We start from the raw sequence: 17524 nt of genomic DNA, 5'->3' as shown, positions 1-17524 counted from the left end.
GAGAGTTGTATGAGATACAACTGGAAGGAGTTCCTACCTAAATAACCTAGTTTTGTGTAATCCGCCTACGCGGACTTAGAACGAAATGAAATATGGATCTCGACCCACTAGAAAATCTTCCAACGGAATTTTCCGAATCAAATGATGAAGGTCATTTATTTTGAGTAAAATAGTGGGAGCATATTTAATTAAAGGTTTAATTAAATATGTCAATGATACTTATATTTTCATTAATTCTTATGTAGATTACCATGACAGCAAACACCTCTAACAACATCCTGCGATCAATCCTTGATAAGGAAAAATTGTCTGGGACAAATTTTCTGGATTGACACCGAAACCTGAGGATTGTCCTCAAACATGATAAAAAGTTGTATGTCTTGGAGACAACTGTTTCTGAAGAGGAACCTCCTAGTTCTGCACCTAAGGCAGAAAGAGATGCTTATAAGAAGCATGTCGATGATGCCAATGAAACTGCTTGTCTCATGCTAGCTACCGTGAACTCAGAATTGCAAAAGCAACATGAGAACATGGCAGCGTTTGATATGATCGAACACCTGAAGATGCTCTATCAAGAGCAAGCAAGGCATGAGAGGTTTGAAGTTTCAAAAGCCCTTTTTCAAGGCAAGTTAGCTGAGGGAGCCCCTGTAGGTCCCCATGTGCTCAAGATGATTGGGTATGTGGAAAACCTTGAGAGATTGGGTTTTCCCCTCGAAAAGGAACTTGCGACTGATTTGATCTTGCAATCGTTGCTAGATGGGTTCAGTCAATTTGTCCTAAATTTCAATATGAATGATATGGAAAAATCGCTTCCTGAACTGCTCGCCATGTTAAGAACTGCTGAGCAGAACCTAAAGTCAAAAGGGAAGTCCATTCTGATGATCGGAAATGGAAAGAGATAGAACAAAAGGCCCACCAAGCAGGGTGATAAAGGGAAAGGCAAGGAAGTTGCCAAACCCAAACCCACTGTTGCTGCTTTAAAGCCTAATGGAGGCATAGCAAAAGAAGGCACCTGCTTCCATTGCGGTAAGACCGGACACTGGAAGAGAAACTACCCAAAGTACCTGGAAGATAAAAAGAATGGAGTAGAGACTTCAACTTCAGGTATTTTTGTTATTGAAATTAATTTATCTACTTCTGCATCATGGGTATTAGATACTGGATACGGTTCTCACATTTGTACAAATGTGCAGGGACTAAAAAGGAGTAGAGATTTGGCAAAAGGTGAAGTCGACCTACTAGTTGGCTATGGAGCAAAGGTTGTTGCCTTAGCCGTAGGAACTTATGAATTGACTTTACCTAGTGGTTTAATAGTTCAGTTAGAGAACTGTTATTATGTACCTGCAATTAGCAGGAATATTAATTCCATTTCTTGTTTGGACAAGTTTGGTTTTTCATTTATAATAAAGAACAATCGTTGCTCAATTTATTTGAATGATATATTCTATGCTTCTGCACAAATGAACAATGGACTATATGTCCTTGATCTTAAAATGCCTATTTATAACATTAATACTAAAAGGATGAAACCTAATGAGTTAAATCCAACTTACCTTTGGCATTGTCGATTAGGCCACATAAATGAGAAACGCATTTCCAAACTCCATAAAGATGGAATGTTGGACTCTTTTAATTATGAATCATATGAGACATGCAGATCTTGTTTAACTAGAAAGATGACAAAGTCTCCATTCACAGGAAAAGGTGAAAGAGATAATGATCTTTTGGCCCTCATACATACTGATGTATGTGGACCACTGAACAAGCCAGCTAGAGGAGGTTTTCAGTACTTCATCACATTTACTGATAATTTCAGTAGATATGGTTATGTGTATTTAATGAAACACAAATCATAGTGCTTTGAAGAGTTCAAGGAATTCAAGAATGAAGTACAAAACCAACTAGGTAAGAATATTAAAACTCTTCGATCAGATCGAGGTGGTGGGTATTTAAGCCTAGAGTTTGATGACCATCTGAAAGAGTGTGGGATCCTATCCCAACTTACTCCTCCTGGAACACCCCAATGGAATGGTGTATCTGAGAGAAGAAATCGAACCCTGTTGGACATGGTCCGATCCATGATGAGTCACACCGATCTTCCAAACTCCCTTTAAGGACATGCACTATTGACATCAGCTTACACACTTAACCGTGTTCCATCCAAAAAGGTTGAGAAGACACCATATGAGATATGAAGTGGTAAGAAACCACATATGTCTTACATGAAGATTTGGGGTTGAGAAGTTTATGTGAAACGACAAATTTCAACTAAGCTTAAGCCCAAATCTGACAAATGCTTATTTGTGGGATATCCTAAAGAAACAAGAGGGTATTACTTCTGAGGGCAAAATGTTTGTCGCTCGAACTGGAGTTTTCCTAGAAAAGGATTTTAATTCCAAAGGAATCAGTGGGAGGAAAGTAGAGCTTGAAGAAATTCAAGAATCACAAAGCATCGATACACCTATGGAGGAATTAGAGCAGGAAACACTAGTAGTTGTGGAAGAGCAACCTGCTCAAGTAGAACAAGACCAACGTAGGTCAAGCAGGACACGTCACCTACCTGAGAGATATGGATATCTCATAACAGATCAAGGTGATGTATTACTCATGGATCAAGATGAGCTTGTGACCTACTCATGGAATCTTCATTTTGATGAAATAGTAAAACAATATGGATTCATCAAGAACGAAGATGAGCCTTGTGTCTACAATAAGGTTAGTGGGAGCATGATCGTGTTCCTGGTATTATATGTAGATGACATATTACTCATTGGAAACGATATCCCTACCCTACAACAAGTAAAGTCTTGGTTGGGGAAATGCTTTTCTATGAAGGACCTAGGTGAAGCAGCCTATAAATTAGGAATCAGAATCTATAGAGATAGATCACAAAATGCTTGGCCTAAGTCAGAGTATATAGACAAAGTGCTGAGACGCTTTAATATGAATGATTCCAATGGTTATGTGTTTTGCTTAAATGGTGGCGCTGTGAGCTAGAAAAGTTCAAAGCAAGATACAGTTGCTGATTCTACAACCGAGACCGAGTATATTGATGCCTCAAGTGCAGCAAAGGAAGTTGTTTGGATCAAAAAGTTCATTAGTGAACTTGGCATAGTCCCTAGCATTGTGGATCCCATTGGTCTCTATTGTGATAACAATGGTGCTATCGCACAAGCTAAGGAGCCTAGATCTCACCAACGATCCAAACACATACTTAGGCGTTATCATCTTATTCGAGAGATAATAGATAGAGGAGATTTGAAAATATATAGAGTACCTGCACTTGACAATATTTCTGACCCACTGGCAAAGCCTCTTGCGCAGCAGAAGCATGATGGCCATACTAGATCAATGGGCATTTGGGGTATGCCTGATTGACTCTAGTGTTAGTGGGAGATTGTTGGTGTAAGCCCTAGAGGCCAATACTTTTGGTACTTGTATCGAATTATTTATTAATAATAAAAGGCTTTTTATTTATTATGGTTGTTTAATAAAGTCCCTGGAATAGATAGTCCGTTTAATGTATCAAGTGTGACTTGATCATGAGAGCACATTAAACATAGGGACCCTATTATTAAAATATCCATAGTCGAGCTTTATTATGAAGTGGGATAACATTAAAGCATTAAGACTATTATGTTTGTAGACTGATGATCACATCTCATGAATCATGGATAAAGAGTTATCAAGTCTTAAACATAGGTATGAATATTAAGAGTAATATTTATACCGGATTGACCCGCTATGAGAATACTATATAGAAAGTTATGCAAAGTGTCATAAGTTATTCTCATGGTGATAATGGTGTATACCACTCTTCGACCTGAAACCACTATGGATCCTAGATGTAGAGTCGAGTGCTTTGTTACTGATCCAACGTTGTCAGTAACTGGATAACCATAAAGACAGTTGATGGGTACTCCACGAAGTATGCTGAGGGACATGAGTGACCTAGATGGAATTTGCCCATCCTACGTGTCATACCCCGATTTTGGCCCTGAAATTTTCTTCCCACCAATCACTCGTTTGCATTCTTTCTTCACTCACCTTCATATCCTTCATTCATGATCATATTTATTATTTCATGTTTATTTTTATTTATCATATTTATTTACATTTTTTACGTTCCAAATTTACATTCATATTTGCTTCATTCACATTAAAAAAAAAGGAAATCCATTAATATTGAAGGAATTCTTCATAATCATTCATATTTCAATTACGTCATTCATTCATTTACATGCATCACCTTAAAACATCACTGCATGAATACATGGAGTTTCTAAGATACAAAGAGAGATCCTAGTTTTTTTTGTGTGAACTTGTTCTATCCGCCTTCCAATTATTGAATCTCGAAGAGAATGTCCCTAAACTTGAAGGTCTTCAGCAAAAGGATCCAAGCTTTTATGAGTTTTTGAAAGAGCATGACGAGAGCAGCTAATGAAAAGTTTGGAAATGGAAAAGTGCTTATAATTCATTACGTTATGGTGCTAGCCTGCTAAAATCCTCAAAGCTATCTCCTTTGTGTTAACCAACTTGAATGATATGTATTTCATTTATAGCATAGGCCGTGTACCTATATCATACAAGGAGTGAAGTTGAATATCCAGTCATTCAATTTATTGAGTTGCAGATTTTATATTTAAGGGCTTGATTTCATGCAATTTCTCATGACGGCTTCAGGAGATGATCCTCATACACAATATTGATACAAAGCTACCTTTTCTTTTAATGCCAAAACTAGGAACTACTAAAGATAACAACTTTGGAAAATAATATTGCGAATTTGATTCATACAAGCAACAAAACATTTTTATGTTTCGGACCAATGACGGAACAATTTCTCTGCAGTTTCTTTGACAGAATTCCAATTTTAAGAATGATGGAACTATATACAATAGTCATAACTGTTTTTGCTCTGCTGATTGGCCGCGTGCAGCCATATGTAATCACTTGAGCTGACTTTAATGCTCAGTTCAGAAAGGAGGATCGGTTATTATGTTAACAGTAGCATCTCCTAGGACTGCAAGACACCAAATCCTGATCGAGAAGCCTCACCCCTCATTCCTACAAACATCAATATGTACAAAATTGAATTAAATTAATCAGGTTGATATTTGGAGATACTGAGGATGAGAGCCTACCAGCACAAAGTACTTTCTTCCATAGTTCAAATAGAATATCTTGATGCAGGCATGACCGGCGTACAGATTTGAGTCGGGGGTCGCAAGATAGTTGTAAGATGCTTGCTTACAATAATGATCCCAAGGCAAAAGAGAAGGAAGTTAGTCAAGTTTGAGAAAATGCTGTTTGGTGAGGAATTCAAGAACAAAGACTTACAGCAGCAAAATGGGCAAAGTTGGGAAGTTGTGAATCCTGCAATTGTAAAAACAATCATAGCCCTGCAATAAAAAAAAAACAAATACCAGTTTCACAACAAGAGATGGTGATGATAAGCAAGTTCTTAAGATTAATTCAAAGGCCGCTGTCGTATTTGTCATAGCAGCATCTACCTTTCTTGTTCTGCTGTTCTTCTTCATGATAGCATGGTTTATGTGGGTGCTCATCATACTTTTCTGCATTTTCGGTGTTCAGGGGATGCACAATTGTATTACAAGCCTCACTTTAAGGAAATGGCCATGGATTAGTCCTGCATCCATTAGTACCTGTCATTAGCACAACCAAGCTTAGTCATTACAAACAAGTTTTCTAACCTACAAAAATTAAATTATTTGAAGATGATGAAATCCTGGTATTGGAGTTTTCCGAAGAAATACCTATTGGATTGGGTGTATTGAATATTCAGTTTGAAGGAATATTAAATGATGGAATGAAAGGTTTTTACAGAAGCAAATCAAAGATTGAATGATTCTAAAAATGAGAAGCTATACACCCCAGATGCTGTTGGTCTATGCAGGATATTTGGAGAGCAAGTTCAAATCGTCCGAGACAATAGCATTGATGTTATGCTATACCGAATTTCCTTGGCAACCATTCAGGATAAACAATAACTTACGCTGTTATGATCTTGCAATGGAACTCAGTAATAGCACCATAGAAGTCCTTCCACAAAACTATGCAGAGCAGGTTAATTTTGAAGATACTTGTAAGGGGTTTCTCGAGGTTGTTAAGGAAGTTGCGCATCAAACAAAAGGTCTTTTAGGAGGTTTGTTGAAACTTACCTAGAGGAAACGGTGGTTGTTTATGTTGACCAACTTTTAACACAGAAAAACTACATCAAGGAGGGACTTGAACTGGAAACTCATTATCCTGCAGCAACGAATCCTCTTACGGGCCACCCAAAACCGAGTACACCAACAAGGCTGTGAGAAACCGAAAGCGATGTGCATTTTTTCACTGCAGTGACACAAAGTAATTGCCAAGTGTTAAAATCCAGAAATTTCCCAATTTGGGATTAAGACAAAAGCGATTAGAAAAAGCTAAGTTCAGAATACCTTTTCAAATTGCAGCATCAAACAGGACCAATCCAATATTGAACACAAAAAAAGTGTTTTGGCAGAAACCTCTTTTGATCTCTATACACCAATCTGAAACCCTAATTCGTAGAGGATAAATACAGAAGAAATCAGTGAGAGAGGGGATTCGAAAAAAGAGGAACGGCGGAAAGGATACCAAACCCTAATCACCAAATCAAGAACAAACCTGTGAGCTTCATCGTTGCCGTTGTCATCGCCGAAGGTGAGTTTTTCGTTTCAGACATTTGCTTTCTTACACGATTGAGTGAGATATGGGCGTTTGGGTGTGGGACGTGATGGTAGCGATGGAAGGATATTGAGAGTTTGAGTGAGAGCGATAAGGAGAGCGTTTGAGAGAGAGGTTTGTAAACGAGATGGAAGGAGGGCGTGAGAGGTTGAGAGAGCATCGTTGAGATTGGAATGGGATGGAGGGATTGAGAGAGGAAGAGTTCTGAGATTTCGTTTCATTTTCTTTTTTTATTTTTTATTTACTTTAAGCGTGGTTAAAAACCCTTTTAATTCCATTTTAAGTGACTGTTGGTTTTTCCCGGTAGATATTAATATTGGCGATTAAAGTTGATTCTTTTTTTTTTACCATTTCCAACTTATTCCCCTTTGGAAACCCAACAGACAAGTGGTTGGGATTAATTAGGTTATTCTACCTTTTTTTATTATTTAGTTTTTTTTATTTTTTTATTTTAATCCTTTTTAATTTATTTTAGTTTATATATTTAAATTAGTATTGAAATAATAATTAGTTGGTAAGTGATCTGGTGGAGAGGAGTGTTTTCTATGTCTTTAGTGTAGTGGGTTCAATACCCCTATGTGTAGTTTTTTCTTTTAACATTTTCTTTATGTTTATGCTTTATTACTCATAGTTTTTTTATTATTGTTTAATAATATAGATTTGTTTTTCTTTTAATTGCATCATGTGCTCGAAACCATTTGAAAACTATAAAAATCATACTTTTTCTCGATTTAATATCGAGCCCATTTTCACACCCTTGTAAGTCGATTGCTTTTTAAGCATCGCAGTCAACCTCACATAGCTTACTCTTGGGCTTTCTTACAATGAGCCGGTTCTCTTGCACTTACACTCATGCATTGCATTATTTATTTGTTTGGGTCCGATTTAATTATTTCATGATTTTTTTTGAATCCCCATTTGACAAAATGTACCCCACTCCCCCGATGTGTAATAATCTTGTACTATTTTATTTCTTTATTGTTTGGTTGTTTAGTTAGCTACTAACACAAGAATAAAATCAACAATTTCAAAAATGCAAAAAAATATGGCTCGATCCAACGTCGAGTATTTTCTCAATAAACAAATCAACTCATTCCTCCCTTCTATTCCATTTCTCTCAAATTTCATCAAATGCTTGATCCAACGTCAAGCCATTTTTTAATAAAAACTCAAAAATATTAATTCATATTCAAGACTTTTTTCAATAAAGATGGAAATGGAACGTGGTGTATACCACGCACTCCTGAGACTAGGATTCGAGATGTATATCTCGCCAATCCTAGCTCTCGCCATCATCCAAATTTATCCACTTTGTTTCCCTCAAACACTCATTCAAATCTTTTCTCCAATATCCATCAATACTTGATCTAGGTCAAGTCATTTTCATAACAAAACTCAAAATACCTAATCCCTATCTAAACACTTTTCAATAAAGGTGGAAATGGAACATGGTGTATACCATGCACTCCTGAGGTTAAGATTCGAGACGTATGCCTCGCCAATCTTAACTCTCGCCATCGTCTAAAATTGTCAATGTGGTTTCGTCAAACCCTTTCTCAATCAAATCTAAGATACCTAAATCTTATTTAACACTTTTTTCAATAAAGGTGGAAATGGAACATGGTGTATACCATGCACTCCTGAGGTTAAGATTCGAGACGTATGCCTCGCCAATCTTAACTCTCGCCATCGTCTAAAATTGTCATTGCGGTTTCTTCAAACCCTTTCTCAATCAAAATCCAAAATACTTAATTCCTATCGTAACCTTTTTTCAATAAAGATGGAAATGGAATATGGTGTATACCATGCACTCCTGAGGCTAGGATTCGAGATGTATATCTCGCTCATCCAAGTTCTCGCCATCACTCAAAATACATCCAACCAATCAAACTTTTTCTCGCCGCCGTGCGATTAATCAAAAACCTTTTTCATAAACGAAAGGTATCTTGTCTTAAGTGATACAAAACAATGTTTCGGCCACGATTGTTGAGTAGAGATAATGACGCTTTTCCGAATGTAGATTTATAAATCCGTTCGATGTGTGGTATGCGTTCACTCCTCATCTGTTTTGGGTAAAATAATGTTTTCGTCGATTAATACAGTATGACTTTCGCTAAAATCGACCAACAAACAAACATTTTTCTACCCAGAACTACGTAAGCCTTGATTTCTCTTTCGAGATACGTAGGAGCAGGATTTTTAAATCTTGTCAGGCCCACTAATAAAAAACTTAGGTTTAGTCCTTCGTCAAAATCCAAAAACTTTCTCCTCTCTTCTATTCTTTCTTTCCCACCTAATAAACTGAAAAGCCTAACAATTTAACTAACATTAATGCACACAACTGACCTAATGGTTCCCATTGAGTACAACGGACGTGAGGGGTGCTAATACCTTCCCCTTGCGTAATCGACTCCCGAACCCTGATTTGGTTGCGACGACCAATAATCATTGTCGTTTTGTCTTGGGTTTTATCGATATTTCCCCTTTCCTTTTTAGGAATAAATAAAGTTCGGTGGCGACTCTGTTCAGTCCATCATTGCGAGCGTGTGATCGCGTTTCGCTTTGAAGTCGTATCCCCATATTTTTCGAGGTGCGACAGATGGCGACTCTGCTGGGGACTGGAACATCCTAAGTGAGTCAAGCCTAGTTAGGACGTTTGTGTGCCTTTGCTTGTTTAATTTTATGGCTTTTCCCTTATTTGTTGCTTTTTAATATCTTTATTGTTATATTGATATTTGTTGTATATTGGTTCCACCGTGTTGGGCACTTGGATCTTGATTGCAAACCATGTGGGAAAGACTCTACACCCGAGTCTAGAGTGAAAAAACATAAGATAGGACGATGGTTGAGTAGTACAGACTCCCGAGGTGTATACTTCGTAAGAGTCGGTACGATAACCTCACTTAGAGTAGATCCTTTTGCAAATATTGTCGCCCGAGGTGTATACCTCGTAAGCTTCAATGTTTCAAAGGGGTCCATGACTCTAAGGACCTTTTAGAACATTAAACCTTTGGCCAACTAGAAATGATGGTTGCGTAGTATGGATTCCCGAGGTGTATACTTCGTAAGAATCGATATGAGAACCTCGCTCAGAATAGATTCCCTAGATGGAGTTGATGACCGGAAAGTATTTTCCGTAAGCGTCAAATAGTCTTTCGAATCCATGACTCTGAGTACCCTGTCTAGAACCCAATCAATGGTTGCATAGTACGGACTCGCGAGGTGTATACTTCGTAAGAGTCGGTACGAGAACCTCACCCAGAATAGATTCCCTTGATGGAGTTGACGATCGGGAAGTATTTCCCGTAAGCGTCAAACATTCTTGTGAATCAATGACTCTGGGGATCCTTTGTAACAAAAGCCCTAGATCATACCCGGTGAGAACCCCATTTTGGAAAAGCAATCAAATTTATCCATACCTCGGACCTTTGAACCTAAAAAAAAAAACATTGCATCCATTCATTCATTGCATACGCATAAAAAGCAAAACTCTTAGTTGTTTCGCATTATTTCAGGAATCCAAGACTTGTTAGCAAGATGAATCCTGAAAGAAGAGGCACTTTTCAGTTCAAATACAAGAACGTGGACCTTACCAGCCTGCAGAAGTTGAGTGCCAAAATAACACCACTCAAACTCAACAGCTTTGTACAAAACTATGGAAGAATTCTGGACATCCTGAATGAGAAGATGGACATGATGACCATAGTGACTATCGCTCAGTTCTACGATCCACCTCTACGTTGTTTCACCTTTTCTGATTTCCAGTTGACTCCTACCTTGGAGGAGTTTGAGAGGATCGTAGGCCGGAATTTGAAGGATCATAACCCATTTCCTAAGCTTGATGAAGATATTCCTCCCAAGAAGATAGCTTCAGCCTTGGGTTTGAAAGTTTCTGAAGTTGTGGATAATTGGGATGTGAAAAGACCTTTCAGTGGTTTTTCTAGGAAGTTCTTGGAAGATCAGGCCAAGAAGATGGAAAAAGAAGGGAATTGGGAATCCTTCTATGCTGTGTTAGCCGTGTTGGTATATAGGATAGTTCTCTTCCCAAATGTTGACCATTTTGTGGACCACCTGGCGGTGAGAATTTTCCTCTCTGGTAACCCTGTACCATTCCTCTTGGCAGATCTCTACTACACTCTCCATGATCGTCATGAGAAGAAGGGAGGAATCATCCTATGTTGTGCGCAGTTGTTGCATGCTTGGTTTAGATCCCACATGCCCGAAGAAGGTCCTTTTGTCTCTAAAGAACTCAAGCCCTTCCAGAAGTTAGCTTCCCTCACCTCTAGTCATGTTAAGTGGTATATCAGGGATTGGGAAACCGAGAATGTGATTGTCAGCATTGGAGACTTCCCCAATGTGCCGTTGATAGGAACCAAGGGTTGCATCAACTATAACCCCATGTTATCTCTAAGGAAGCATGGGTACCCTATGAATGGCCCTCCAAAAGCTGAAGCCTTGGAGCCTTTCATCTTACATAGTGTTGAAGCGGATCATCCCATGGTGAAAAAGATCAAGAGGTCTTGGCGAGCAGTTATCAGAAAAGTTAAGGAGTTGGATAAGAGAAACGTCATTGCTCAAGAGCCTTACACTTGTTGGGTTAGAGAGAGGGTTCAGATGATTAAACTCCCTTATCCATTTGATCCTTCCATCTATCCAGTGGTTCCTGAGCCAGAGCCCATATTACCTGAAGATGTAGAGAAGCTCAATGCCCGTATCAAGGAGTTGGAGTTGGAAAATGCTGATTTGAGAATCAGGCTTGGCCGAGTCTCGATAGAGAATGGGAACTTGAAAGACGATCAACAAAAGAAGGACAAAGAGCTTGGAGTCTCCAACAAAAGAGCCGGAGAGTCTGAAGCAAGGAGGGAAAAGTTTGGACAAGCGCTCTATAGCACTAAATCTGTGTTCAAATCAAAGGAAGAGGAGTTGGATAGAGCTTTACTCCGGATTCAAAAACTCAACAAGACTTTGGAATTGACCCTTGAGATGAAAAGGGAAGCACGGTTGATTTCTGAGATTCGTACTCGTGAATTGGAGAATACCATTCAGAAGTACAAGGATGCTCTGGAACGTGAGAAGCTGAAGACTGAAGAATCAGAAAGAGTTTGCACACGGTTGAAACATCATTTGGATCGAGCCGATGCCAGAATCCAGGCGCTTGAAGGTGGGGATCAGGATGCTGCCTATATGGTGTTGCTAAATGAATGCAGATATTGGAGAAACCTCTATAGGGACATAGAGGTGACCAAGGCTGAAGACGTACGCATTATCCAAGATCTCCAAGGGCTTTACACTGAGTGGAAGGGCAAATTTCTGAAACTGTCCGGATTTGCGAGTTCCATCATGCAAGAGCTACCTGAGAAGCTGCGAGAAGCTGATTGGTGCATGTGTCCAGAGAACACACCGCATCAAGTCTATAATTTCATTAAGTTTTGTAAGGCAATGTTAGAAGGGTTAACTACCGACCTTGCTACGGTTCGGAAAGCCCATAAACCATGAGCACGTTGTTTGTATTTGAACTTGAATATGACATTAATGAAAAATCGCTTTTGAGATTCGTTTTATTGTGTTTCATTGCCTTATTATTTTAAATATTTGCAAACAAGTTTTGTGACATTTTGAAATGAATGATTGAAACTAACCAAAAGTTTTGCAAACAAAATGCATCCATACATGCATTCATGCATTTTCAAAACTAGAGTCTCATTCTGTCCTTTCTTCCTCCAGTTTCACGCTGAATTTTCAACACCAATATAATACTCGTGCCCGAGCTCGTCAAAGGATGGCAGATCAGGAGCATGAATTGGAGCGAGTGAGCTTAGAGCTCGAAGACCTGCGTGGAAACATGGGGCAGGTCATGGAAATATTACAAGTCATCAGGGCAAAGTTAGATACCCAAACAACGGTTGTTTCTGAAATCGCAGGTCCATCGATTGAACCCCAACCTGCGAGGGCGGTGCCAACAACCTGGCCAACCTATGGTTTACCTCCCGGTTTCACGCCTACAGTTGAAGGTGCACCTGGTTTTGCACCATCCGCTCAGCAGACGGCCCCTTTACCGACCATCAATGAAAATCATCCTGTGGTCCACACGTTCGCACCTCCTCTCGTTCGTGCACACGTGCAACCCTACTTTGAGGATCAACAACACGCTCCAGAATTTTCAGATGAAGATGAGGAAAGGCAGGAGGACCTAAGAGGGATGAAGGAGAACTACCAGCTGCTTGAGAAGAGATTGAGGGCTATGGAAGGTGACCAAGTTTTTGGTGCTACAGCTAAGGAGATGTGCATGGTGTCCGGTCTTGTGATCCCTGCAAAGTTCAGGACCCCAGATTTTGATAAGTATGAAGGCCACTCGTGTCCTAAGAGTCACCTCATTATGTACTATCGAAAAATGGCTGCGCATGTGGAGGATGATAAACTCATGATACATTGCTTCCAGGACAGCTTGAGGGGTGCTCCCTCCAAGTGGTACTTAAGCCTTGATCAGAGTAGGATCCGTTGTTTTCAAGACTTATCTGATGCCTTCATCCAACATTACAAGTACAACATGGATATGGCCCCGGATAGGAGACAACTGCTCAGCATGTCCCAGAAAGACAAGGAGTCTTTTAAGGAATACGCGCAAAGACGGAGGGAAGTGGCCTCGCAAGTCGAACCACCTCTGGCTGAGAAGGAATTAGCGGATTGGTTCATGGATACAGTTAAACCTGTGTTTTATGAAAGAATGGTAAGTAGTGTATCTGCAAGTTTCTCTGACCTGGTCGCTGTAGGCATAAAGGTCGAACTTGGATTAAAGAATGGAAAGATGACGACTACCTCTGAAACATCTGGTAGTAATGCCAAAAAGTTTCCTGGAGGATTTCAAAGAAAGAAGGAGGGGGATACGAATGCAGTGTCAACCAGTCAAAGAAGGAGTCATTCATGGAAGAAACAACACCAATTTGCTCAACAACAACCGATTTATCCAGTACAATATGTTCAACAACCGTATGTGGCAGCTGTCACACCAAATTTTAACCAACCACAAGCTTCAGTTTATCAACCTGTTCCTACTCAACAAGCGCCGATATACCAGCAGGCACCAGCGCCACCTGCTTATCAACAGCCGAGGGCACAGGCTCCTCGTCCACAAAATCCTCAAAATCAAAATAGGGTGCAGAGAAGTAGACTTCCGTTTGCTTCAATCCCTATGACATACACTGAATTGTACCCATCATTGCTACAGAAAGGTTTAGTGACGCCCAGATCTTTGGGTCCTCCACCAAATCCTTTACCTCCATGGTACAATCCAGATGCTCATTGTCCTTTCCATGGGGGTGCCCCTGGACATGATTTAGAAGGATGTTATGCTTTAAAGCATATTGTGCGAGACCTGGTTGAAAAGAAGATTCTGTCGTTTCGAGACGTCGGACCCAATGTCAAGAACAACCCTTTGCCAGCACATGGTGATGTTAATGTCGTCGAAGATGCTTCTGATATGTGTGTAATCAAAAACGTGGAAGACGTTAAAACTCCGTTGCTAGCGCTTCATGCAGGATTGGTGAGGGCTAGATTGATTGACGCATGTCACGATAGCTGTGAGGAATGTGCCATTCAGCCAAAAGGATGTAAAGTGGTACGAAATGACATTCAGAATTTGATGAATCAAGGTGTTTTACAAATTTTTGGTCCAACAACAAACGAGGAAGTTTCGGTCATTGAACCCGTTTTTAATATACCAGAACCGTTTGAGGTAACTTATCACAGAAGAGAGGTTGTTCACCCATCACCTGTAGTAGTTTGCATGCCTACACCATTTCCTTTTGAAAGTACCAAGGCAGTACCCTGGAAGTACGACATAACAGTGTTAGATGGAGTGGTGGATGGAAAGCCCAAAGATGCTGAAAGTAAGGAAGTTTTGGAGAATGTTGACGCCGACATCACTAACATCGCAGGAACAAGCAGGATGACCCGCAGTGGTCGGATTTATACTCCCAATTTTGATGTGAACCCTCAAGAGCCAACAAGGGGAGCTGCAAATGTAAATCCTACCCTAGAACAGGGAGGGGCACAGCCGGCTGTGCAAACAGATGAAGCAAGTGAGTTCCTAAGGATAATAAAGAAATATGACTACAAGATAGTTGATCAATTACATCAAACACCATCAAAAATATCTATCTTGTCCTTGCTTCTGAATTCCGAAGCTCATAGGGAGGCTCTGCTAAAAGTGCTTGCTCAGGCTCATGTTACCCAAGATATAACGGTCGGCCAATTCGATGGAGTGGTCGCCAATATCACAGCCTGCAACACTCTAAGCTTCAGTAATGAAGAGCTGCCCAAAGAGGGGAAGAATCACAACCGCGCTCTGCATGTATCCATAAAATGCCAAGAAGATGCTCTGGCCAGAGTTTTAGTTGACACTGGATCGTCCCTCAATGTTCTACCAAAGAGGGCACTTTCTAAATTATCTTATCAAGGTTCAGAGTTGAAGCCTAGTGCGCTTGTGGTGAAAGCATTCGATGGTTCACGAAGGACAGTAGTTGGGGAGGTAGAGTTACCGATACAGATTGGACCACATGTGTTCCCCATCAATTTCCAAGTCATGGACATAAATCCGGCTTATAGCTTCCTTTTGGGACGCCCATGGATACATGCTGCTGGGGCAGTAACTTCTACTCTGCATCAAAAGATGAAGTTTGTTGTAGATAACAAACTCGTTATTGTCTCAGGTGAAGAGGACTTTATCATCAGTCAACTCTCCTCTTTCCGTTATATTGAGGCTGATGAGGATGCCTTAGAAACCTCTTTTCAAGCCCTTGAAATATCCAATGCCACACTTGAAGAGGTTAAGGATCCTGTTGAGAAAGCTAGTTTGTCATTCGCTTCTTTGAAGAGTGCAAAATCAGCAGTTGAAAGTGGAGGCCCTGCAGGTTGGGGGCAAGTCATCAACGTCAATGAGAAAAATGACTGTTTTGGTTTGGGGTACAAGTCTTCTGCTAACGGAGGAGCCCTGGTCCCTGCAAAGGATCGTGTGCGGAGCATACAAGAGGTTTTCCTGAGCAAAGGATTTATCCATGGAGAACAAGTTGGTGCAGTGGAAGATGACACTGAAGATGGAGAAACATCGAATCTGATATACCGGTGTGAAGCAGCCCTAACAAACTGGGAAGCGGTTGAGATTCCAGAGGTTTTTCCTGTGTCAAAGTAATTGTTGTTTTCCTTTGTGTGTTTTTGAAAATCCTTAGCTCTGCCCAAGGCTAATGGATCATTTGTAGGGCCCCTTTTGAATTTTAAAAAAATCATTATGACAAATAAAGAGCATTTTGTTCAAAATCTTGTCGTTCATTTTATCTGTTGTTTTTCTTAAAATGGCAATCCTTTCAGAAAACTACAAAAATATTGTTTACTTCTTTTGCATTTTATTTCCATTTTTCTAAAAAAAAACCATCATTAAAAAACATGCAGAATAAACAATAAACCAGTTGAATTCGATGACCCCGCTACTTCCTATAATTTCGAACTCCCCATCTACCAAGCGGAAGAGGAGAGTGAGGAAGATGGTGATTTCCCAGAAGAACTGGAAAGGATGCTCGAGCACGAGTCAAAGGCCCTTCAGCCACATCAAGAACCAGTGGAAACAATCAACCTTGGCACTGAAGAAGATAAGAAAGAGGTCAAAGTTGGGACTACACTTGAGGCAAGCATCAAGGAAAGATTGATCAAGTTGCTACATGAATATGTGGATGTATTTGCTTGGTCATATCAGGATATGCCAGGTTTAGATACTGACATTGTTGTCCACAAGTTACCTCTACAGCCAGATTGTCCGCCAGTGAAGCAGAAGCTCCGAAGAGCAAGACCCGACATGGCTCTGAAGATTTGTGACGAGGTGAAACGTCAATTTGATGCCGGTTTTCTAGCAGTTGCAAAGTACCCTCAATGGGTAGCCAACATTGTGCCAGTACCCAAAAAGGATGGCAAGGTCAGGATGTGTGTTGATTATAGGGATTTAAACAAAGCTAGTCCAAAGGACGATTTCCCCCTGCCACATATTGACACTCTGGTAGACAACACTGCTAAGTTCGCAGTCTTCTCCTTTATGGACGGATTCTCGGGTTATAATCAAATCAAGATGGATCTAGAAGACATGGAAAAGACCACATTCATCACCCCTTGGGGAACATTTTGCTACAAGGTAATGCCATTCGGTCTCAAAAATGCTGGGGCAACTTACCAAAGAGCAATGGTCACCCTTTTCCATGATATGATGCATAAGGAAATTGAGGTTTATGTGGATGATATGATTGCAAAATCCCAAAGTGAAGAGGATCACATAGACCACTTGCAAAAGCTATTTGAGCGTCTTCGGAAATTTCGACTACGACTAAATCCTGCTAAATGCACCTTTGGTGTCCGATCTGGAAAGTTGCTTGGTTTCATTGTTAGTCAACGAGGAATTGAGGTAGATCCTGACAAGGTCCGAGCTATACAAGAGATGCCTGCTCCGCGTACAGAGAAAGAAGTTAGAGGATTCCTGGGACGTTTGAACTACATCTCTAGGTTTATATCTCATATGACGGCCACATGTGAGCCTATATTCAAGTTGCTCAGAAAAGATCAAGCAGTTGAATGGAGTTCTGACTGCCAAATGGCTTTTGAGAAAATCGGACAATACTTGCAAGAGCCCCATATTCTAATTCCACCTGTTCAGGGGAGACCACTCTTTATGTACTTAACTGTGCTTGAAAAGTCAATGGGATGTGTGTTGGGACAACATGACGAAACCGGTCGAAAGGAGCATGCCATCTATTATCTAAGTAAG

This window comes from Lathyrus oleraceus, chromosome 2 (genome assembly GCF_024323335.1).
Source record: "Lathyrus oleraceus cultivar Zhongwan6 chromosome 2, CAAS_Psat_ZW6_1.0, whole genome shotgun sequence".
NCBI classification, from domain to species: domain Eukaryota; kingdom Viridiplantae; phylum Streptophyta; class Magnoliopsida; order Fabales; family Fabaceae; genus Lathyrus; species Lathyrus oleraceus.
This window is presented reverse-complemented; position numbering follows the sequence as displayed.